Source organism: Melopsittacus undulatus, chromosome Z (genome assembly GCF_012275295.1).
Source record: "Melopsittacus undulatus isolate bMelUnd1 chromosome Z, bMelUnd1.mat.Z, whole genome shotgun sequence".
NCBI classification, from domain to species: domain Eukaryota; kingdom Metazoa; phylum Chordata; class Aves; order Psittaciformes; family Psittaculidae; genus Melopsittacus; species Melopsittacus undulatus.
In genome coordinates, this window is record NC_047557.1 from 69,174,405 (window position 1) to 69,200,995 (window position 26,591).

General features: G+C 38.1%; 1 protein-coding gene across 3 annotated transcripts in view; it reads left to right on the plus strand.

The window, feature by feature from the left end:
* The window catches only part of EFNA5 (ephrin A5), a 209,854-nt gene that overhangs the window by 171,081 nt on the left and 12,182 nt on the right, over positions 1-26,591 (plus strand). The window lies entirely within an intron of this gene.

Here is a 26,591-nt window from a genome sequence, read left to right on the forward strand (position 1 = left end):
CAGCAGAGTGTGAATGGGCTCAAGCTCCTTCACACCCGCTGCCCAAAGCAGTGGGGAGCACCCTTCAGAGCTCTGCCCTCTCCTCCAAGGAAGCCTGCATTGGGCTGCTCCAGGCACCCATAGTACATGCAGGATATCATCTGGGGATAAGGAAATAAAAACATCAGGAGGTTGAAAAGCAGTAGGTTAAGCAAACTGATTCCCTGGCCCCACTGTGCAGTAGATACTGCTTCAGCTGTTCCGTTTGTTTTTTCCTCCAACAAAAGATCTTATTTCATCAATTTGTTGGTCTTTTTTTTTTTTTATACCTGAATCTTCGACTCCTAACAAGTTTTCACTGCTCCAGCAATATTTTTGTTTCTGTTTTTGGTGTTAAACTAGAGAGCTGAAAGCTTTAGACAGACTGTAGATCTCAATAAATAGTGCTTTCCATATATGTTGCTGGCCTTTCTACTGTGAAACAGTCATTCCACCTCATTTAACCAGAGAAACTGAGCATGTATGATTCCTGTTTTTCAGCATGCTTTCTTCAGCATTGAAATTTTTCTTTTCCCTTTATCTACAGCGAAATGCATTCCTAGTGTGTAGTTTTCCATTAATTTCTTTTTCTCCCAGCAAATAAAGACCTTTAATGAATGGTGGTCCAGCATCAAAAGAACAGTGTCTTGTTCTTGTGCTGAAGCACAATAGCAATAATAATACCAATAATGGTAAATATAACTTTAAAAAGCAAGTTGGAATGTTATTTAAAGCTGTATTTTCATATGATCATGAGAAATCATGTAAAGATATCAGAGTTAAGTGGACAACATTCTAGGGTAAATAAATCTATACTGTGTGGGCTTGGTCCTACCCATGTCACTCACAAAATTTTCCTACTAACTTGAACAATAGTTTTTAGTGATTCAAAATTCTGATATCAGGCTTTTTTTTTTGTTTGGTTTGAGGTTTGTTTGGTTTTGTTTTTTTTTTTAATTTTGGGTTTGTTTTCTTCAGTTCCTGAGAGTCATCAGTAAAACAAGAAGGAATACTTAAACTAAGGAATGCAGTCTTTACCATCATGTGATCACAGTAAAATGTAGCACAGGGATGGTAGCATCAGTATCCATAAGCAAAAAAAACCCCATAATAACAAAACCAAAAAATGTTTTTCTAAATTAAAAAAAAAAAAGTTGTTTAATAAAGCTGAAAACCAAACATGAAAGTGAAGGAAAAAGATATGAAAAATTTCAGCTTGGTCTCTCTAGCTAATAGTTTCATGTTAGACCATACAAAATCTGGAAAGAAAAAATATTAAGTGGATGGTTAGGTATTTAGCTTAATTACTGTTAGGTGCTTTTACTGAAGATCTTCACAGTTTACCTTTGAAGTATGTGACTTATCTCTCTTCCATTATTTTCAGAAAACACAATAATTTGAGAACAATTACTGTCTCTCTTTCTTAACTGGTGGTTTGGAAAATTACATTCTTATTTGTTATGTCATTGCCTGCATGTACTGCTGAAGTGAACTTAGATCTTTGCATGCCCATTCTAGGAAAATACAAAAAAACTTTATATCAAATTTACATTGAAGAAATGAATTCACCATTGCAGACGTGATCAACAAGTACTGACTGAGCTTACTTTTGAAAGAAGAAAATATTATTAAATATTTACAGAGAAATTTAACTTTAGTTAGGGAGTGAACAGTGAAGAGCTGGGGAAAGTAAATAATTGATCATATCCTGAAATGTAAAGTTTTACTTGTTTCTTAGCAGATGCTCACCTCAGGTTGTGTATCTTAGCCTGAAAACAGATAAAACAGTATTATTACTGAAACAGAAGGAAACATAATGTAACACCCCCCCCCCCCCCCAAAAAAAAACCCTGAATACTTAGTGGCATGACATTGATTTTGAAGGGAACACAAGTTTTGGTGTGTAGGTTTTGTGGGGCACTGTGCAAAGGGAGAGGACACAAAAGCAAAGAAGGGGGAAAAAAATATCCTAAAATGCACACTGGTTTATAATTATTTACTTCAAAATGAGGGTATAATTTTCATTATTTTAACTTAATTATCATTGTTTTATTTTTGTTAATGTGTTAGGTATTGAATAAAATACCAGCAGCAACTTGACAGATATACATCAGAGCTGTTGAAGTAAAAAATTAAGACATAGCAAGAACTAGACTGCTAGAAGTTACTGCAGAATCTTGACCACAGTTGCCGAACCCAGCTCCTGTGTCATTTTAAGCTAGACCACATTGTTCTTTTCTTGAAAACACTGTATCAGTGGTGTAGTGTCAGAAGTTGTACTAATATTAAGCTGTAGCCTATGCCTTTTTCTGAGTGATCAGTCCAGTTATTACATTAAAAAATTAGGTATTTGACATGATTTATCCTTGAGAAATCCATGCTATTTTCATCATCTTATCCTCCAAGATTTTATATGTATAGTTTATTTAGTCACTTGATCACAGTGAATATTGTCATTTATATATTCTTATACCCTTTTCCTAGAAAGACCAGATAGGTTTGCTCTTCTTTGTAGTCCTCTTGCTGCTCTCCTGTTTTCTGCAAGATTGAAGTCTTTTGCTAGCAATTAGCAGGTTTTAGCAGATAGCTGGCTTTACATATGGTCTACCTAAACATAATTAAGTGGCTCTTTCATCACTGTTATTGAGAAAAGAGCTTCTTTCATCTTTTAAAAATCTTGTTTTCTTACCTGTGTTTTATTTATGTAACCATTTTTGTTACTGTTTCTTTTTTGTTTATCCCATGCACCAGTCTTTCTGATGTTATTTCAAAATGTTTGTGCTGTTTCTTTGTATCACCTTTAATGATGTGTCACTATTGCTATATCTTTGTTGTCACCATTTATTTGCATAAATCTTCCGATTGTCATTCCAGGAAGTTGTGGTGTAACCATATTCCTCCTGAATACACCAGGATAGTATGCTTTTATGATTTGAATTCAAGTATGATTATAAATAATATTTTAAAATAATTCTTAAATTTGTGATTAAGAAACTGTACAGTTATACATACACTTCTTAATAACATCCAGCTCTCCTGTATTCCTGTTCCTCACAGAATATATTCCCAGAGAACTTGATGTTATCTATTCCCTTGATTTTCTTGATGCTTGCCTTTGTACACCAACATCCTTGTTTCTCTGCATTAATTACTCCTTTTTCTGAAATTTCTGTCTTTTATCTCCTTATGGCTTTTGTTCAAATGATGTTCCACCCTGATGGTTACAGCTGCTGCTTCTATAGGAGATCTTGTGAATTTCATAATTTTGAATATAGAATTGTCTTTGTTCAGTTAGTTTGTTCCATCTCTGTGACTGGAAGTTGTCCTCACCATGTTTCAAAAACTGTGAAACTGTTTGAATCCTGCTGTACAGTTTGAATCCTCTAAGAGCTGCGAGTTAGTCAGACCACCTCTCTGCAACCACCTCTGGAGGCTTCTCTGACTAGAAAGATCTTAAGGAAAATGCAGTAGTACAAAAAATGTTTATAATACGGGCACTTTTTTTTTTTTATTTTGCCTATTAATTAGGTAGTTACCTTATCTTAGAATCATAGAATCATAGAATAGATAGGATTGGAAAGGACCTCAAAGTCATCTAGTTCCAGCCCCCGTGCCATGGGCAGGGACACCTCACACTAAACCATATCACCCAAGTCTTCATCCAACCTGGTTTTGAACACTGCCAGGGATGGAGCATTCACTACCTCCCAGGGCAACCCATTCACTCACCCTCACCACCCTCACAGTAAGGAATTTCTTCCTTAGATCCAGTCTAAACCTCTGCTGTTTAAGTTTCAACCCGTTACCCCTTGTCCTATCACTGCAGTCACTAATGAATAGTCCCTCCCCAGCATCCCTGTAGGCCCCCTTCGGATACTGGAAGGCTGCTATGAGGTCTCCATGCAGCCTTCTCTTCTCCAGGCTGAACAGCCCCAACTTTCTCAGCCTGTCTTCATATGGGAGGTAGTCCAGTCACCTGATCATCCTCGTGGCCCTCCTCTGGCCTTGTTCTAACAGTACCATGTCCTTTTCATGTTGAGGACACCAGAACTGCACACAGTACTCCAAGTGAGCTCTCACAAGAGCAGAGTAGAGGGGCAGGATCACCTCCTTTGACCTGCTGGTCATACTTCTTTTGATGCAGCCCAGGATCCAGTTAGCTTTCTGGGCTGTGAGTGCACACTGCTGCTTCATGTTCATTTTCTCATTGACTAACACTCCCAAGTCCTTTTCCGCAGGACTACCATGAATTTCCTTTTTGCCCAACCTGTAGCTGTGCCTGGGATTGCTCCGACCCAGGTGTAGGACCTTGCACTTGCCATGGTTAAACTTCATGAGGTTGGCATCAGACCACCTCACAAGCATGTCAAGGTCCCTCTGAATGGCATTCCTTCCCTCTAAAATATCAACAGAACCACACAGCTTGGTGTAATCGGCAAACTTGCCGAGGGCACACTCAATTCCATTGTCCATGTCAGCAACAAAGATATTAAACAAGACCGGTCCCAACACTGATCCCTGAGGGACACCACTCGTTACTGGTCTCCAGCTGGACATTGAACCGTTGACCACAGCTCTTTGAGTGAGACCATCCAGCCAGTTCTTTATCCACCGAGTGGTCCACCTATCAAATTGATGACACTCCAATTTAGAGACAAGGATGTCATGTGGGACAGTGTCAAACGCTTTGCACAAGTCCAGGTAGATGACATCAGCTGCTCCACCCCTATCCATTGCTTTTGTAGCCCCGTCATAGAAGGCCACCAAATTGGTCAGGCAGGATTTTCCCCTAGTAAAGCCATGCTGGCTGTCCCCATCACCTTGTTGTTTTTCATGTGCCCTAGCATACCTTCCAAGAGAATCTGCTCCCAGATTTTGCCAGGCACAGAGGTGAGACTGACTGCTCTGTAATTTCCCGGGTCATCCATTTTCCCCTTCTTGAAAATAGGGGTTATATTTCCCTTTTTCTAGTTGTCGGGAACTTCACCTGTCTGCCATGATTTTTCAAATATGATGGCCAGTGGCTTTGCAACTTCATTCGCCAGCTCCTTCAGGACCCGCAGATGGATTTCATCAGGTCCCATGGACTTGTGTACATTCAGGTTCTTAAGATGGTCTCGAACCAGATCCTCATGTACAGTGGGCCCAAGGTCTAGGTTTTCACAGTCCCTGCATCCGCCTTCCAAGACTCGGGTGCTGCGGTCAGAGCTTTTGCCAGTGAAGACCGAGGCAAAGAAGCCATTCAGAACCTCAGCCTTCAGAACCTCTCTTTAGTCTCTCCTACTGTCCTTTAACAGTTACTTTCTGGGAGGCTTACTGGCTTTTTGTCTCAAAGCTGTAAAGGTATCTTAAAATTATTATCATCAGGTTGCCTCATTCTTGTTCCCTCTATTCCACCTGAGATGCTTGGAGTAGAACCTGTACTGAAATGCTTTCTTCAGGTAGCCTAGCAGCTAAATTTATGGAGATGGGGAGGACACAAAACCACCACTACTTGTTGGTGGTGGATGTTGTAGTAAGGATTTTTGATTATTAATGAAGAATTATTGACAAAAGTTTTGAAGTGTAACTCAGGGGGACCTGTAGATATCCCTGTACAAATTAGCAGTTAATTTGGGAATGGCATTGTCCATTTTTTATGGAAATCAACTCAGACTTATCAAACAGTTTTTATGAATAAGAACCTGGAATAGATTACCAGCTTTGTATTAATCTTTTATGATTGGTTTTGTTATAGCAAGAATTAAGAAAGGTGACTTTGTAGAAGCAAAGTTGAATAGCTTGTGATACCATATGGGACAGAACTACTGAGAAATCTTTATGCTGTAGTTTAATAACAGTTACTTTGTATTTTTCATGTGCTCAAAAATGGTATCAAACAGCTGCATAGAGTTCTTTGCTCTTGCTCGAGCACCAATTTAATATCAGTGGATATCAATGTTCTGCATGAACAGGTACAACTTACTGTAAGATGATTGTTTGATTTAGAGATCTCTGCATGTTTGCCAGAGATTTAGTTTGATGTAATGGGAGCACAAAACAGGAAGACTGAGAACTGTCATCTTGACCTACTGAAAAAGGTAAATGTGAGTCCCCTAAAAAAACTACACTTCTCTCTTTTCATACTGTTATAGACCTAGGAATCCTGCTTTTCAGAGCCAGTTGGTGGTGTTGGCACAGCAGTTTATACTCCCAACTGTACGTCTGCTGGTAGGAGGTGCTGTCTGAGTGCTTCATGAGTATTTCTCAGGTTTGAGTCTGACTTATTTGAGGAAATTCCTGCTGGAAAAGGAGAAAAGGTAGAGAAATTAGCGTGACTACGCAGTTGTATCCTGGAGATTATTGGAATCAATCAAAGGTTCCTATAGACAGTTCAGCTGGTGGCTAGGTTACTTCCTTTTTTTTTGAGGAAGTCAGCTGTTACTTTTGTTATTGTATCTCAGCTGGGGTAGCACTGCAATATTTAATAAGTAATACTCTAGAAATGCTTAGTTGGGTTTTTTTATTGTTTCTGGGGTTTTTTGGGGGGGGGGTGATTTTTTTTTTATCCAACACTTAGAATACGTTTTTTTCCGTAAGAAGGCATATCAAGTAAAGACAGGTTTTCTAGACAGCAAACTGACCTTGTTGTAAGTGGCAAATTATACCATTTGGGAAATACAGAGGAAGCAAAGTGAACATCTTATTTGTGCATTTAGCAGGGTAAATGTAAACACACTCTCAGCCTGATTTTGAAGTTGCCATTATGTAGAGGAGAATTGCTTCTTGATATTCAATAATGAGCTTAATTCTGATTCTTCTTCATAGTGTCCATACAGTTGTGGTGAAGAAATTAGTTTCCATTTTAGTAGCAATACTTAATTTAGTAGCAAGTACACTTCCTGGGAGTTTCGGTTCTTCTGCTTATAGTTCCAATAAAGAGTAGACATCTCTTACAGTCAGCCATTTTGCACCTTGTGTATCTACTTGTTCAGCCAGTTGGACATTTTGTACACATCTAATGCTGCTTGTCTCACAAAATCCTTGGTTAATCTCTATTTGACTTCTTGATCAATAGCCATGGAGCTGTCTTCTGAAGGACAAAATAAGACCATTTGTACATGAAAACAGGTTATTTTGCTTTTTCCAGTGAACACAGTCTGCAGTTGTGTGAGATCTTTCACCAAACCCCCTATTTGGCTGTAGAGTTTTTTTGTGTTTTTTTTCCTTCATATATATAACTTATATGCTGTACAAGGCCTGGTTTGGATATTTTCCCCACTTCAGTCTATCAATACTGGGATTCAAACTCAAGATTTGTCTTAGGGTGAAGTCTGGACTTTAGATTTAGAGAGTTGTACAAGTTCTAGAGAATGAGTAGAACAGATTGGTGGTAAGTCTTGTCAAGCCGTACTCAGCTTATACAGTGGGCATTGGAGTCCCTGTATTAACTCTGTAGGCTAAGCTTCTATTAAAAATTGTTTCTACTTGTGGAAATGGTTGACTTAAGTAGCAGATATTTTGCTTTGAAAGTGAAGACTGGATTTGCCTTGCAGGAAATGATAAACCATTTGTCTTGAATTTGACAGGTGTTACTTAATGCAGATATTGCTGGTGTTTGTATTTTCTCTTTGCTTTTTGAAGACATGAGCTCAGAAAATCCCTTTTGGGACTCTTCCTCTGGACATCCTGGTTCATACCAGAAGTTTTAGATTAACTAAAGAGTGTTATTAAAGAATTCTGAGGGAATTACAAACACTTTTAGTGTGCTAATTGCCCTTTTCTTTTGGGGAAACACTATTTATTGCCAGGTAACTCATTAAAATTTATGATCAGCATAAGCACTGGTGCCACTTTGATGGCAGTGGGCTCAGAGATGCCACTGCACTATGAATCCTGCTTTGATAGCTGGTTTACTAGAATGACTCAAGATGTTCTGAATGAAATCAAAGCAATTGAAAGGGTTTGATAAATGTGTACTTAAAAAAAATATTTTTTGTGTGATAACATTACACAGACAAGGAAGGTCACCTTTAAAGGAGATTCGTGCTTAGCCTAGTGTGTAGATTAAAGGACTAGTTTCTGTTAGAAAGCATCAGAAGAATTAAGTGCTGGTCCTGCTAGAAAGAAAGCAGAAACTGTCACCAGTGTCTAATAGGTTTTGACGCTGGTAATGTTCTTAGAATCCTCAAAGGGAGCTTTAAAAACTGTTGAATAATTTGGACTAAGGAGAAATCTATGTGAAAAAAATGAAGGAAAACTCACAGAAGTGCTGGTCTCTATTGTCTGAGTATTTCAAAGGGAACAAATGTCTTTCAGATAACAAGATGATTTGGATTCATGTGGTTCAAAAATTCATGAGCTGTTAAGCTCCTGATAGCAGCATAAATATAAAAACTTCTGTTTACATATGAAGGAGGATATACTATATAATTGCAACTTTGAAAGCTGTCTCCTGAGCATATTGTATAAGGTCTTCATCCCTGTAGGAAAACCACTGACTTGTGTTGCATTCTACTGAAGTACAGATTTTGGTCATTAGAAGAATAAAGGAGTGCCCACAGACAGCAAGGATGACAGACAGGTTTTTCTTTCCTCCTTTTTTTATTTCTCATCTAATATGCTAATGAGGGCCAGCTTATTCCCTAGGAAAATAAAGCATGTACTGAATGTTGTTACATGATCATCAGATCACAAACATTAAAAAGATAGATCAGCTAGATCTTGGGTAAAAGACCACCAAGAAGCATTAGGAACTTGATAAGGCCATATGTGGCACACATGCCTTAAGGTTTAGGGTGATTAAATGTTCCAGACTGGTGGCTATGGATTAGTGTGATTTTTAACATTGGTGATTTCTTTAAAAATCCCATGGCAAGTTTCTTAGAAGTATTTATATTCTAATGTTCTGCTGGAGGTACAGTTGAATTAAATACAGCCTTTTAAAGCCTGATGGACCATTCATCATTCCTTGCTTTAAATCAGTTTTTATGTTCAGCAACTACAACTTTAACATCTCAGAGGTGGTTATGGGAGAGGCTTTTTTTGCAGCGGCACTTCAGTAGGATGTTATAAGATTAATAAGGTGAAGCATGTGGATTCCTTGGATGGAAGAACTCATAGAAGTGTAGAGTATTACTAATAATTATCTGAGGACTATGACTCTGTAACATTGTTCTAATTTGATTTCTGAGCAAAATGAAACCTGTTTAATGAGCTGTTGTGTTGGAAGTATGCATTTTGTAGCATGGAGCAGACACCAACAGAAATGGAAATAGCATAGCAGTGACATTTGGAATAACAGTGTTGTAATTCATTGCTTCCATGTCATCAGCATGTTGGTCTCCCTGTTCCTCAGACTAACTCACCAAGGCAGCACTTTCTTTGCTGATACTGTCTGTGTCATGATACAAAGTGAGTGTATATACTTGCCTGCAACCAACAGACCAAAACCAAGCTCCCTCAATGAAAAAATGCTTCCACATGCTGCTGGTTAATGATCTTGTTTTATGAGTTAATCAACATTAAACTCCATATTTCCACAAATAATACTTGGATTTAAAAGAAACAGATTTGTTTCTAAGCTACCTAACACTCTGATGTTATGGGAGGCTGTAAAATAGAAGAATATTACAGAATTCTCCGTGATTTTTTACTCCGCAGTAATCTGTACTATTCAAACAAAGTGGACAAGACTCTGGGCCAAAAACGATGCATGCAATTAATTATCCTACCTTCAAGATTCTTCGCAAGTAGAATAAATCATATAGAATCAGATTTTTCATAGAGTATCAGAAATGCATAGCAGTGCTTTATTCTGAAAACTTACAGAAAAATCTTTTCAGACTTCAAAATGTTTCCACTTTACCTCGGGAAAGCAGTAGGTCATCCACAGATCTACATTATTGGCAAAATGAGATTTTTACTGCCTCTAAAATCTCCCTGGCTTCCCTTTTACATCATAGATATTTAATAATCAAAGTATCAAGTGGTATAACCAGCTTTGATACAGCACTGCTTTAGGGAATTAAGAATGGCTTGAAGGTGTATCAGGATCTCATGTGTGCTATGCATGAAAGTAACCAGGCTCCTGACGATGGCTATGGGAAATAATGTTGCTATTGCTGCTCTTCTGGGGGTGAAATGATCTTAATTATTTGAAGGATAATCAGAAAGCAGTATATTAATCAGTTTAAAGAACCCTGACAATTCAGTAGTGATGGCATTCAGAATATGTTCAGGGAAAAATACACTGGAATGGCTTAACATATATTATGTTTTAGGAGCTATAGGTGGGGATATTGTTGAAGACACAAGATTGTATTTCTTTTTACATGTTTTCTGACAAATCTGTTTTTAGTAATACTGGTCATCTTCCTGTATCTTGATGCCTGTGTCATTAAAAACTGCATGAGGACTACTTTCATATTTTAGGCTTTTGCAGAAGACACTTAGTTGTGGGGCATTGAAGAATTCACTCTCCTACAGCATAAAGCCCTGTATTGAGACTGAAGTCAGGATCTCTGTTGGCAGTTGCAGCAAGGCATGCTGTCTGTACACAACTGAAAAATCTTGATCAGAAATAAAGTAGCCTCAGGCCGAAAAAGCTGTGTGTTTTTTCGGCATCCTGGGTTCTGTAAAATAATGCAACCTCTCCTGTTGAAGAGGACTTAGGATTAACAGCTAATAAACAGCATCATCTCCTTCTGGCTGGTGATGCACAGAAAAAACATGATTTATTTTTTTCCCCAGGGGAATAGATTTTCTTTTTCCCCTGTTTCTTGCCATTGGTGCTTGGAGGTGGCATCTGACTTCCTTAGGTCCTTATTATAAACAGCATTAAGAAGTAAAAGGAAGGAATGGCATAGCCCGAACTCCATAGGTACATCAACAAGGTAGAAAATGTGTTTCTTTCTCAGAGAGGTGCAGAAGCAAAGCATATGTTTGTTTAGAAATAAAGGTACATTCCAGTGAGCATGATGGCAGTGTTGTATAGTTCAGACATGAGCAATTGACACAGCTAGGTTAGTGTTTAACAACTTCTTCTTAAATTTTCTCATAGCTCACAAGACTTCTAAAATTATTTTATTAGCAGGTGAATATAAACAGGCAAAATATAATGCTATTGGAGGTTCAAATTCATAATTAGGTGTAACAATACATTTAAAATACATCTATAACACACTAAAGATACCAGTTGTCAAACCAGGTGTCTAAAGTCTTGAAATGCATATATTATTAATTTTCCATCATTGATAGTGCTATATCTCTTACCTGGTTCTCACTGGAGTAATCTCTGCAATCACAAGACTGCCTCTGAAGTATGAAGCATCTACTTGACACCTCTTTGATGGTATTCTATGAAGTGCCCACACTCCAGCCCACGTGCTTTGCTGCAGTACTGCATTTCAAACTTAAACTGGGAGGAATTTAGCTGTCTCCCATTGTGACACTAAAAAAAACAGTGTCAACTGGGTAGCAGAAGCAACAGTGACCTCACAGCCTCACTGTTGTACAAAACGTGCCACACGTTCTGAATTACAATAGGAGGGTGTTAGGTAGCTTTCACTGCTGATCCTCTGGCCTGAGCAAAGTGATAAGCTAGCACAGTTAGAAACTACTGCCAGCATTCCTCATTTGTAGTGCTGCACCTGTAGTAGCTTTCCTTAGAAACATACACCAAGGTAACAGCATGTTTTGTTTGCAGTCCCACTTGCAGTACTCAGTGGCAGTTCAAGTGAAACTGTGTAAATTAGTCACTGTCACATTTAGGCATTAAAAGTGAATTAGTAATTCATATTAATCACAAATGTTTCTCCAGTTTTTATTAACAACCATATTGGCTGCCAAAATGCTTTCTGGAAGACAGTTTTTTCTCCCAGCTGCCACAGAGAACAAAATGGTTACTAGGGGCATTTAGATAAAGATTAACGGTTTCAGCAATTCATTTGAGGAAAACTGTATTTTACTACATATTCCACTTCAGTGCAGACCATCGCAGCCAGCATGATTTGTTGCCTCCTTGATGAAATTTTACAGTGGAGGCAAAAGATGGATAATTCATTTTAATAGCAGAAACAGGTTAATAAAAAAAAACAGAATGAGGTTAAAAAATAAATAAAACAGACCCACATTTCTTGATTTTTTGGCAAGTCCAAATATCCAATAGGAGAAATGAGATGTCTGTCTGACTGCGATTTTAGCACAGTTTTGTTCCTTTTGTCTTCATGCTTTCTTCTTCCTTTGCCCACATCATGCCTTTTTCTTCTCAAGATGGCTTCATGTGCCCTATTTAGATCTCCAGGAAAAAGTAGTACAGGTGACTGCTTCATATTCTGTGCATCTGCAAGTAGTTCTGTGGGGTGCTGTAGGAGTGGTCCATGAACTCAGTACAGAGCATGAAGAAATTATTAGTATGATAAGAAAGAGGTCAAAGTGAATGTTGCAGAGTTTAACAGCAATGCAGGGCAGACTGCCAACATGATCTTCACACTTTTCAGGTGTTTTGGACAGACAAAATCAATTTTCCAGCATTCTACTTTTTGAGCTTATTGTGTTCAAAATAGTTAAAGAATAGGCATGTTATATGTTGTTTCATTATGGCTAGCTCCCTTTTTTAATTCCTCTTTGTCATTTAGGATGGTATAATATGAAGGAAATCAAAACACAAGTGAAAAATCAGCTGTTTGCTATAAAGGAGACAAACAGGGAAGGTTTGAAAAAAGGGGTTGAAGGAGAAAAAAACCTCATTACAGAGAGATTAGAAAATTAATTGATTGGTGGCTCCAGCAGTTCCCCTTGGATATCTAAGGATCCTGTGAAAAGAAAGTGTAATCTCAAACATAAAATTTCTTTGTATTATTTCTTTCTCTGGCATAGAGACTCCTCTGAAGCATCATTAGGTTCCAATTATTTTCAGTGAAATAATTTGCATGAAAAGCACATGATAAAATCGGTAGAGGTAGTGTTATTCCCCTGTGAAACTTACTGTAGCTGATACTAAAACTGTAATAGGGAAGGCTTCTGCTCAGCATCGAACTTGAGAGATTTCTCCAGGGGTGATTCTGTTTCGTAGAGGTTTTGGAACTCCTGTGACAGGAGGTTACTGTGACCCTTTTTTCTCCAAATTAGCATGGGGCAGCTGATGAAATCACTGGGGTCTGAGAACTTGATCATATCCATGGCTCAGTATAAGCATGTGTGAAATTTGCAGCAGAACTATTTAGTGAAGTAGCTATTACTTTTCCTTTTTTTTTTCCCCTAAGATTAAGTGTTAGCTTAGAGGTACTGTTCTTTCAAAAATGACAAAGTATTTTTAGCAGTGTTTTCTTCTCTTCTGACTGGCCTTTTTTCCTGTGTTTATCATACATTTGTTTAGCAGCTATATGTATATGCACTGTATGTTCTTACATGTACAAATATATCATAGAATCATAGAATGGTTTGGGTTGGAAAGGATCTTAAGATCATCTAGTTCCAACACCCCTGCCATAGGCAGGGATGACTCATGCTAGACCTTGTCACCCATCCTTCCAGTCTGGCCTTGAACACTGCCAGGGATGGAGCATTTACTGTTTCTTTGGGAAACCTGTTCCAGTGCCTCACCACCTTCATACTAAAGAACTAATTCTTTATATCTAACCTGAACTTCCCCTGTTTAAGTTTGAAGTCATCACCCCTTGTCCTGTCACTATGGTCCCTGATGAAAGAGTCCCTCCCCAGCATCCTTGTAGGCCCCCTTCAGATACTGGAAGGCTGCTATGAGGTCAACACACAGCCCTATCTTCTGCAGGCTGAACAGCCTCAATTTTCTTAGTCTGTTTTTATATGGGAGGTGCCTCAGACCCCTTATCATCTTCGTGGCCCTCCTATGGACTTGCTTCAACAACTCAATGTCCTTCGCACATAGATACACATGCATATGTTAAAATGTAACATTAGAAAGTCACATATTGGTTACGTCTTTGATTAAAAAAATCTTTTTGTGTTAAATGCTTTAGCTATTATAAAAATGCTAATTTTGTCAAACTAAACATATGCATAATTTTAACTCCTCTGACAGATGAGATCCTTGCAATATAAAATGCCAGTGAAGTGCCTTCTGGGCATTGTATTATACTTTCATTAGATTATCATTCTTCTCTATAGGCTGGGCTGACCATTTGTTCTTTCTTGTCTTCAAGGTGGTGTAACCATGCTGTTATCACTACCCATTGCTTACACTTTCTAAAATGAAAATGAAAGTAAAGATAAACTCAACCCTATTTTAGATCAGAGACTCCTTGCCATACTGTCCCAGGTAGAGGTGTGACTGTTGTCTCTTTAATGACTTTGCTTCCCTGTTATGCTTATTTTCCATTTAATTCCTCCTAGTGACTAGTGTGGTAATGAATATGCATTAAAGGAGAAACATTTCCAGTGAGTCTTTCCATGTTGAAGAAGATTTCAGAGGGAGCCATTCTCTACATATGTGATCCAGCTTCCAGAGGGAATTATGTCCACTTTTCAGAAAGTTTGTCACCAAGATCCGTGAGATGCAAATATAAAATGTTTATTTTCACTGACTCTCCAAACTAAGTGTCATGTTATGCTATTGCTGCCTTCTTAGTTGAGGGGAAAACTGTCTTCTCCAGTAATTTTGCAGTTACCTGGCACTGAATTCTGTATAATGGTCAATGTTTGCTATTCATTCCCAGACCCTTGAACTGCTCTCTGTTTGATCATACCTGCTGCTTGTTCACATCAAAAATAATAGCATTGCTTCTAACCAAGTTATGGGATAATTTTGAAATCCAATGACCTATTCTAGTTTCTAGACAGGTCTAAAAGGTATACGTTAAAAGTTAGCTTGGAAAAAGATCCTATAAAAGACTGTCTAAGGAGAATATTTCTTACAATGCTAACCTAGCTGAGAAGAGTTATTTCTGCCTAGGACTTTTTCATTTTAGTCATCTAGAGAAGACTTTGAGTGAAAAATAGTCTTAAGCCAAAAATAAGTCTCTTGGAGAATCTAGTGTCTAATTTGTAGACAGAAAAGGACAAAAATTTTGGAACTGTATTGACTATGAGGATGAGGAACATTGTGCTTCAGAGATGTAAATTAAATTACAGTTCTGGTACTTGCATGAGTACAGCTGGATTTTCATAAGGATGTATGCTGTTCCACAGGGTGCCTGTGAATAGCATATGATATTCTGTGTGCTAATATGTACATGTAAATCTGCACTCCACCCTTATAAACATGAGGTGAATTTATAAGCACATGTACATTCTACAAGAAGGCAGCAGTGAAAGCCACACAAATAAAACAGCACCAGAAAGTCCCACAGCATTGCTATAGCTCTTCAGCAGATGTATTTTAGGCTGAAAAAAGAAGACCCTGAAGTAATAGTTTTCTATGAAGGGAGTGGGGAAGAAAGTCTAAAAGTAGTGGTAAATTCTTTTCTGTGCCATTTCATGAAGAAACAGCTTTATTTAGAGACCTAAATTTCCTGCTGATGGTTTTGCTTTAGATTTTAAAAGTAAATAGAGATGATGTATGTACATTGAATGCTAAAAATTAATTTCATTAACTTCAACTGAACTTGTGAAAAAAATCTCTGACAACTATGCATACAGATTACTTGATCATCATATTCTTTTTCAACTTGACTATCAGTGAAAATGACATTTATTTTGGTGCATCTACATTTAAGTGGAACCTTTATCTAGACTTTAGGGGACTAATGAAATGCACCTGAACACATGGATTTAAAAAAAAAAAAACACAACAAAACACCAACAACTCACCTAAACTCAGGGTAGACACGGTATCTAATTTATTCTGCACATATGCATCATATGCATTTTCAGTCCTGTTCTTCCTTTATCCCAGTCCAAAAGTAGGTAAAATAAATAGATTGCATAATACAGGCCATATGTCAGAAGTGCTTAGCATTCCCAGTTGGAGTCATAATTTTAGAAGTACTTAGCTGTCACTTAGGTATCCAAATATTTGGCCTGATTTCTAAAATGCTTTGCACATGAACCATCGAATTCTTCTGAAAACATCTTGAAAGCTTGTCAGGTTCTTTTGAATGGTATGTTTGTATTTTACCAGTTTTGTTTGTTGGGTTTTTTTTTGTGTGTGTGGGTTTTTTTCTAGTTTTGGGGGGGTTTGTTTATTTGGTTTTTGATAGTGTTTTGTTTCTTGAGGAGGGGATTGTTTGTTGGTTGGGTTTGTGGGGTTTTTGCTTTGTTTTGTTTTTTAAGTGCAAATACTTGAGCCCTATTTCTTTCCCATAATCAAGGGCTAATATAGATAGTATAGTATTGTAAATAGTTCATTCCTTTTAACATTAAAGTGTTAGCTTAGAAACATTTGAAACACAACAGAAGTGTCATTGTAGCATTCATGCGGATGCAAACTGACTTTAAAGTACAAGGTTTCTTTTATGCACTAGAGTTTTAAAGGGCTATCTCAAGAGCAAGTAATGGCTGTCTTGGCCTTTTTCGCAGATTCCATGCTCCTCAGAGATGGTGGGAGCAGGGCTCATACTGTCTTCTGATATAAAGGTGCTCCACTACTCAACAGTGGGATTTCGTGTAGAGCTTTTGCTGTCTGTGGAACCATTCAGAAAAATGTGTAGATGAGGCCCTTAGTGACATGGTTTAGTGGTGGACTTGGCAGTGCTGGGGGAAAGGTTGGATTTGATAATCTCAAAGAACTTTCCCAACCTAGATGATTCTGTGATTCTAAGTTATGTAGCAGAGCCCTGACATAAAACGGATGGAATTTTTTTTGTGAGCCTGTATGTAGGTGTGTATTTGTCAGCAGTCATGTCTCAAGTCAGAAAATTTTAAAGAAAAATCATTAAACACGCACCCCCACCTTTATCATGAGCTGCTAATGACCTGTAATCTGTGGATACAGCCATATGAACTTCCTTCTCCTCCAAGAAAGTCCACACAATTTCTGTAATTGGAGCTGATGGAAACTTGTCTTTACAAACACCATCACCTTCCACTGAAGTGGTTCCCACATCTCATTGCTGAGGCTTGGGCTGAAAAGCAGATCTAATGAAGGAGTTTTCCAGCCTTTGGTGCACTTATGTATGGTGCCTGCTCTCCCTGCTGTGCTGCATAGCACACCAGCCATTTGTTGGCAAGTTCATATTTCACACTACAGGGAATTGAAATGATTGAACAGACAAGAGAAGAGTTTTATTTCCAGTAGCTTGTGTATCCCTAGACTCTGATTTGGCATAAAACATCTGCTTCATGATGTTTCAAGGCCAGTTCCTTTCCACCAGCAAAAGTGATGACTTCAGGCAAGCTGTGCTTTCACTGGTGGGGTGAGATTAGCCTGAAGACTTGATTTAGAATCAAAGCATCCTGCCACAGAAATCCTTTTTTCAATTACTTCTGAAAAAGCAGCCAGACAGTAAATGTATTAACATATTGAACAGTGAGTAAAGGAGGCCATTGACTTCTGTTGTATGGGTTTTTGTGAGAAGCTGATATAATCCATATCTGTATGCATGTGTAGCTAGGAATTAACTTTCACTACTGTTCTGATAGTAAGTAACAGATACTCTACATGTACTGGCTTAATGAGTCAGTAAGTAAATCTATTAGTTTCAGCTACAGTTTATGCAATTTGCAAAGTTAATTGGTGTAATATTGATGTAGTTTCTGTTAAAGTCTTGGGAAAAAGGCCCTACAAGATGCAACATTTGGAGAAAAATTGATGTGTTAAATCTTTTTTTAATATTCATGGTAGGGACCAAATTTCAAACGATTTTGTCTCCTTCCAAAAAGGTTGGTTTTTGAAAGACTGATACAGATTTCCTTGCATATTTGATTCCTTGCTTTCCTTCCATACAGAAATGTCATCTTGATCCACACTTACGTATATACAAATAAAATCCATGTTCCTTCTTGCAATAATGTAGAGTCAACCTTTATTAGAAAGAACGACGTATCAAAATCTGTGTACTTCACTGCTATTGATGCACAGTCTTTACCACATATGGCTCTTTTTCCTTCTCAGAAAAAATCCTTTCTCTAGGTTAAAAAAATTAGTAATTGAATATTTGCATATCTCCAAGGAGCCATGCAGGTTAAACTCTGCATTCATCTTCTGCAGTTCTTAGGCCACTTTTTTTGGTTTAAGAGTAAGAACTATTGCCTTTATGAAGTGGCTTTTTCTATAAAGCCAAAACCTCACAGCAGTGGACAGAAAGCCAGTGCTATAAAGGAGCTAAGTAGAGTCTTTAATAGAGCGAGCCATGTTGCAAGTGTTTTTGTTCCTATGGAGCAGATAGATTTGGTTCCATCTGTTCCATATTCATAACAAAGGAGCTCACTTGCAGGAGGACTGACTTCCCAGGAGTAGCATCCTAATGATCTTTTCACCACAGATTGAAAGGATCTGAAAATGGTCACTTCAGCTCAGCAGAAAGCAGCTAGCACTGATAGTACTTCTGACCTGTTCTTTTCTGCAGCTGTTTTAAGGTGTGTGTTTTTTCTGAATAAAGCAAAACAAAACCATACACCTTGATCTCCTCTCTCCCTCCTGCCTGCCCCCCCCTCTTTTCCCCCATGTCAGTCCTCCTGAGGAGTTCAGGATATTTTCTCAAACAAAAATGGAATGGCATGTTACAAATAGAAGGTCATTTTTTCTTCATTTGCTCTTGGCATTAAAGGCAGAAGTGGGAAATGATTTACTGCCAGTCTGGGATATGTCTCCTGAACTTTTCTCATCATCTCTACTGTCTCAGCAAGGAGATTCTGTGAATGAGAAATCTGAAGTCCACAAAATGTGTGCGAAAGTTCCTTGCTGGTTTTCGTAATTAGGATGCTTCAGTGCCACCTTTGATTACACACCTGGTGGGCTCTCAGAAGAAAACAAAAAAAAAATTCAGCTCGATCCAAGAAAAAAATACTCCTGTCTCTGCAGGATATTTCACAAGGGGAGAACAGAAAAATGCAGGAGTGTTCCACAAGCACTCTTGCTTGGCTAAAGAACAAATTACTTAATGACCCTTGAAAGGTAAACTGGAAGTTTACAGAGATATTAAAAATTACCTAGGAACACAGAACAAGAAGAATCATTGGTTCTGGCTATGCAGAGCTGTTGTGGCTGGAATTCCTGCTGTGGCATGCTGGACCGCCTGTGTCTCCATGCTCCAGGATGGGTTGGTGCCTGAGGCAGCTGTGAGAGTGGGATGTGCAAGCAGCAGGCATACAGCTAAGGAGGCATACAGCCAGCATAGCAGTACCAGCTAAGTCTGCTTTAGCTGTTACTGCAGCATCCATGTAGATGCTGCATACCAAAGGGTTTTCTGGCCTTCTGTATCGTGTAATTCATAAATGTGTATGAAAGCATTCACTCTCCTTGTTGTTTAAGACTGCAGATCAAACAGGACGTGTGTCCTGTTTGCAGATCTGGCATTCACCTGGTAAAGATGCACTATTACTAATACAGTGCTGACATCTGCTATTGTATTTGTACTCTACTTGTTCATGACCAAGGATCCCAGCATACTAGGTGTAACGAAGCAGGTCGCTGCCTTTAGAATCTTTACATGTCAGAATCAGAGCTTAACACTTGCACTAACATGCGTTTTGCCGACTTTACATTTTCTATTTTATATCTGGTTTCCATCCTGTACAAATTTGGATGTATCTGTGTAAGGGCTGACTGTGTGCATAGAGGGTTTTTTTGTAAAGGCTGTGCCAAGATGCTCTTAGAGTTTTGGCATGAGAAAAAGCTCTTCAGAATCTTTTGAGCAGTGGTATTCTCTTTAAGCAGTCCCTTTGCAAACTTCTGGGCATACATATGCACTCATACACATTCAAACTTGCATTATCCTCACTGTTCACCTTCATATTAAATAACAGCAAAATACAATCCTTAGTCTGTGCTTTTTTCTCTAAATTTTCTCTATCTTAAGGCAGCTTCTTGAAGATCTCTTCCTGTCTTTGCATCTTCTTCCTCCTCCATGAAACATTAAATATTTTCTTGCTTTGCTTAAGTGAGTCAGCAGAAGTAACTTTTCATGTCTTTGTTGACATGGTTGGATGAGGCAACCTGGTATAGGGGAAGGTGTCCTTATCCAGGACATAAAGGTTTGAACTAGATGATCTCTGAGGTCCCTTCCAACCCAAACCATTCTATGACTCTATGTATGTGTCACACTCCTAACAGGATACAAAATTTCTAATTACTTCTGTATTTTTATAAGCTAACAGTATTTGCAAGCACAGCATAGAATTTTAAAATTGCGTCTAAATATTTTAAAAGTATTGGTGAGCCCCTGAAAATGGAGTTGAATGGAACACATCTCTCTGCATCATTTACAGTTTCAGAAGTGGTAAAGCTAGACATGATAATACGGAGTTCATTAAAGCATATGAGGTATAGTAACATAATACAATACCCCCAAATTCCATGTGGGTGAAGGTCATTCCTAACAAAAATATAACGTCTCTTCAAAGGATTTATGTCTAGTTTGTAGAGATGAAAATTAGCAAAATGGATAGCCTGCTTGAAGAAAAACATTTTATTTCTAGTGATACCAAGGGACAATTAAAGTACCGAAGTGCTTATGAAAAGTATGAGGAGGATATATTTTTCTCTAAGTGCTCTATTTGATAGTATTAACTTGTTTTATTACCAATTTACTCTAATACAGTCTTAATGTTGTACAATAACTGTATTTGGTTTTGTTAATGCTGCTGAAAACAGTAATGAGATCTGAGGTTTTTATTTCATTCAGTTAATAAATGTTGGTTTGTTGCAATAGAATAGTATGAAATCAGTCATTTATATTGTGCTAGTGCAGAAATATTAGCCCTTATTTTATGGTATATAATGCAGTTTGCCTTTATGAAAGAGAAACCTTCTTCTATTAGAGGAAGACCTGTAAATATTTCATGTATGAGCAACTATATGATCTATTCTTCACATATACCTCCTTATTTCACAGGAGCTTATGTGCAACTAAGAGTCCATTCACAGTAGGATATGCCTTTCATTTATTTCCAGCTGAGCTTTGTTTGGTTTTTAATGAGAAGAAACACCAGAGAGGCAAGACTGCTTCTCCGGGAAGCTCAGATTGCCGTTAGATGACAGCTTTGTCCTGGTACATAAACAAACATAACTGTTCTTGTTTTTATTAAAAAAAAAAAAAACTCTTTGGAAAGAACATCCAAGCTTGGTTCTTGCTTCTCACTTTGATTCAAGGCTTGGTTCAGGGCAACAGCTAAACCAGGGCTGGGTTTTTCTGGAGATAAATTGTCTGCTTTGTTGTCCTCCTGAAGGTGTGAAGAGTACAGGCTGCCATGCATTAAGGTGATTTTTTTTTCCTGAACTCAACCAGACTTAGTGACTTGGGAGGACAGATCATAACAGCATATCAAACCTTTGGACTGAACCCAAAGTGGTGTTGTCTGCCTCATATGAGCCCTCAGCTGCTACTCGTGTCTGGAGATACAGTGCTGTGAAGGACTGGGCTTTGGGATGCTTTGACATTCTGCAATGGATTAGGAACTGCAATAAATATTATGCTCTTCCTAGCCAAGTAGTTGCAATGGGACAGCTAATTCAGCATTAAGTGCTAACGCAGAAACAGGTCTATGTATTACTTTCTTCCAAGAACTCTCATTAAAATAACATTTGCCTAAAAAATTAGTTCCGTTTTCTAGGCTCTTTTTAGGGGGTCTGAGAAATACAGTCATCTGTGAGATAAACCATAATAATCCAGTGTTTTTACAAGTGCAAAGCTGGTGAGGATTAAGCATTAGAAGCTGGTGAGGTATAAAACTTCAGAAAATAAAGTAGTATTTCACAATTTGTTGTTGTTGTTGTTGTGCACACAGCTTTTTTCAGGTCTTTTTCTCCATTACTGTGCACTTGATTTAAATTTTACATGAAGTACAGAATATACGTTTGTGTATTTGTCTAGGCATGTATATACCTACATACAGAGATGAGTACAGAAATACTATGTGTTTTTACATTCATTTCGTAAAGATGTAGCTGAGCATGCAGGAGTAAAGCAAAATACACATTTATTTTAGGTGCCCTTTTAATACTGTGGATTTTAAAACTTCATTTGGAAATGCTAGTATCCATAGTAATTTTGCCTTTATTAAGCCATAAACATCTGTATGATTATTTTCCTTGATAGGTATATTTTTTTTGTTTTCAAATGTTCTTGGCATACCTAGATCAGGTTGTTTTCTTCTAAACAAGATTCTTGGTCTGTTGGCTTGAAATTTCTGAGTCTTTAGCCTGCTCAGTAGTTTTTTCTTTTCATGAAATCATCATCTTGAAGATGACTAAACACAGGGACTTTGAAATAGCAAGGGTACAAATAAGTTTAGTTACAATTTACTGAGGAAATGTGCTTAATTTTTAGGTCTAAAGAATGAGTAAGTCACGGACATTCACTATTGAAATTTTCTTAGAATAGAGTTTTGGTTTTGCCACCAGAACAAAACTTTTGCTGGTATGCTGGAATGGAAGGGCAGACACAGAAAACCTCTTTTTTCCAATTAAATTAATGAATTAATGAAAGGTAGGATTTCCATAAGACCAGTATTTATCTATTTTTAATTTTTGATTTTAGCACTTACATGTAAAAAATGATCAGCAAATCCTTTCAGGTAGCTTCTTTTTGATTTATAATTGTGAAGACTGTTGCCTGAAATATGGGTCTTACTTCATGCATGCACACAAAGGAATGCTTTATTGATTCATTAAATTCTAGCTGACTCTTTCAGTTGTACCATTTATGCAAATTTGTAATTTTTTTCAATCTAAAGAGTTATAACAATATTAATAACTAATTCTGCATTTACCTGCCTAATTTGCATACATTTGTGTTGTATGGTAAATCACATGAAAACCTACAGGCTCAGCTCTTCTAACAACTAATAGGCAATTTTTTCTTTTGACTTGCACAAATTGAGAAATATTGCCTGTGGCAAACATGCTAGAAAACTGCATTTTTAGTGCTCCCACATATACTCATTTCTTTACAAAGAAAGAAGCAGATGATTGTTCTTAAAAATAAAACTTTCTAAAGGTCCATAGCTGACATAGAATATTGGATGCTAAAACACTTCAGGTTGGTGGAATTATGATTTGCAGGTGTTGTGGTTAAAGCCCACTTGGCAACCCAGCCATGCAGCCCTCGCTCACTCCCCCTATTTCCTCCCCCTGCTCTAGGAGGGATGGGGAGGAGAATCAAAAGAATGTAACTCCCACAGGCTGAGATAAGAACAGTCCAGTAACTCAGGTATAACACAAACCACTACTGCTACCAGCAATAATAATAATGATAAGGGAAATACCAAGGGAAGAGAATACACCCGCTGACCGATACCCAGCCCGACCCGAGCAGTGATCTAACCCTTCCGGGTAACTGCCCCCAGTTTTACACCCTGTGCATGTTGTGCTGTGGTATGGAATACCTCTTTGGTTAGTTTGGGTCAGGTATCCTGTCTCTGCTTCCTCCCAGCTTCTCTTCCTTCCTGACAGAGCACGAGACTGAGAAAGTCCTTGGTCAGACTAAACATTACTAAGCAGCAGCTAAAACTGTCGGTGTTATCAGTGCTGTTCCCAGGCCAAAAGTCAAAACCACAGCACTGCACCAGCTACTGAGAAGGAGAAAAATGACTGGTACTGCTGGACCCAGCACAGCAGGTCATGTAAGGTTACCTGGATGTTGGATTTGACTAATGGGAGCGCTATTGTGCTTGAAAGGAACAGAAGCAAATCATAGCTGTAAATATTTTCTTCTGAAGAGATTATCTGTAATTTACAGGACTAAGAGAGTGGAAAGACTGCATAAACATGAGTTACTGATTTACAACATGCAGCATCTTGTGTAGGGGGCTGCTGCAAGTTCTCCATTTGTGGTGTTCTGCCAGATGATTACCAAAGTTTGTCATGGTTTGAGCATGTTTTAAGGGTGTTTTTGTTCAACGTTTTTTCCAGCCAGGTGGAGGAGGGGAGGCCGGAAGGAAGGAGAGACAGGTCACCTGACCCAGGCTAGGCAATGAGGTATTCCATACCATAGCACGTGATGCCCAGGATGCATACTGGGAAAGAGAAAGCTGGAGGGGGGAGCTCTAGAGGAAAATGGAGGAGGGAGCACGCGGTGCTTGGCCAGGCAGGGTGGAGTGAGTTATGGGTCAGTGGCTGGTGGGGTGTTATATTCTTTTCACTTGCTGTTTGCTGTATCATTATTATTTGTAGTAGTAAATGGCAGTAGGGGTTTTGTGTTATGCCTTAGCGATTAAACCGTTCTTATCTCAATCCGTGGGGGCTACATTCTTTGGATTCTCCTTCCTAACTCTCCGGGAGTAGGGGGACTTGGTTTTAAACCACGACAAAGTTATATGTGCAACCCGTTTGACTGGGTCGTGTTAGGTGTTTACTCTGGCTATATGCATATGGCATCTCAATTTAGTGTGCTGGAGAGAATTTAAAAATTATTTCCCTATTCACTCCTCAGCCTGAATCAGTATTTATGGTCACTGCTTGTGGTTGGGAAGTATTTAGCAGTGCCAGAATTGTGTAACACACAGAAAGGTTGTTAGTAGTAGTATATCTGCAGTGAACTGATGTTAGATCTTGGTGTGACATCTCAGATCTTATCCACAAGGAAACCCTGTTTCTGGACATCTTAGCAGAGACCAGAAAAAGACATCACAGTTTCTTGAAACAGTGAGAACAGTTTTGTCTCCACAATATTTAATGAACACTTCTTTATAATTCTGAGAATACTCCAGATGAGCTGGTAATAGAAACTTGAAAAATAGCAAGAGTTGTCATCTACACAATAGCTGCATCATGCTATGTCAGAGCCTGTGGGTTTTGCAATTCTGCATAAGGAGGAAGTTTCTGCTCTTTTACCAGCGTCTGCCCTTTCTAAAACAGATGTGCTATCTGAATGACTTAAGTAAATGGAGAGCTACCTGTACACTGAATGGTTCCAGTTTTGCTGTCTGATAGGGTCCATAGTGGATTGTGCCTGGGATATTAAATATATTTGTAGTGCTAAATAAGGGCTTGAGTCGCATTTAATTTTTTTTTTTTATCAGAACTTGTGTTTTAAGAAAAAGTGCAATGCTGTAATTGGAAAGCTAAGAATGAGCGATGAGGCAAACAGGGGAAATCACTGATTACATGTGAATATCAATAAATGGTATGGTGGAGACACTTTCTGTATGTGGCATCTTAATAAGTTGTTCTTAGGTTAGAAACAGCCTCAGATAGTTGACAGCCAAACTGCTTCCTGTCTTAGGAGAGGAAATACTTAATTACAGCTTTGGTCACATGACTAGCAAGTCATTATAACCAAATTATTTTGGTGTTTTTAATAGTTATTCTTTTTTGTATATTTACTTTTTAATTATCTAACTTTTTAGGTTGTTGGGCCATATCTTGATGGCATTTTTAGGAGCTTGGGAGATTTAACATAATAAATGTAATTCCAGTATTGTTGAGGAAAAAAAAAAAAACAACACAAAAACATGCTGTTTTCTGTGTGTCACTTTTTGTTCTCTTTCTGTGTCACCTTTTGTTCTCTGTCTGTGGCTTCCTGCGGTCATTGAGTAGCCCTGCTAAACCTTATCAGTCTGAGGAAGGACCTAACCTGGTTTTTATAGGACATATTAATACTGTACCCTGGGTTTTCAGCAGAGAACTGCTTAGGAGTAGGATGAAAGAAGATAGATTTTTTTCTCCCCCCTCCCTCCCCCCCTCCCTCCCCCCCAGTATTTAAATATAGCTAGCAAATACTGAAATATTTATGGTTTGGTTCTAGATGAGGAGAGATTAATTTTCTTCACTCCCTTTTCCTTACAGAGTATAAATATGGTAACCAAAAGTAGCTCAGAAAAGAAAAATTTTCTTATTTAATTTGGTGTTAATGGGCCATTATTGGATCCAGCTTAGATCTAGTCCTATGTGCAGTAGCTCATTGCAAGGTTTTTTTTGTAGTTCAACTAATGGAGGCCGAATATTCATCTCACACGTTCAGACATAATTACTTGAATTTCTTCTAAATCATGTAATTTTCCTATTAAAAAAAAAAGAAAAAAAAAAAGAGACACCAAACCAGTTATGTTTATAATCACTGAGGTATTTTCATGTATCTTGTGATTCCAGAGGGATTTTGGTGTACACTTCCCTCTAATCCCAAGTCTTTGTGTAATTGTAAAGTCTGAAGCATATTCTTTAAAAGGGAGAGGCAGCAAATGAAGTTGCTGGTAAAGCTGAGGTAGAGCCAGGGAAGAGTGAAGTATCAAAGGAATTGTGATGACATCTAAGAACTAGTAACACTGAAGTTCCTTTTCTGTTTTTCATTGTGATTCTTCCTGACACAGCCTAAACAGTCAGACCTTTTCTGTTCTAATTATCATTCATGAAAAAAAAGAGGATATAACCTCTTTTGCTCATTATAAGAGATCTTCTTTCAAAGGTGGGTTTTGGGGTTTTTTGTTTTGTTTTGTTTTTTGTTGTTGTACAGCAGGGTTTCAACTACCTTTTTTTCCCTTGGGAATTTTGGCTTTTGAAATGGAAAATGTTTCTTGGG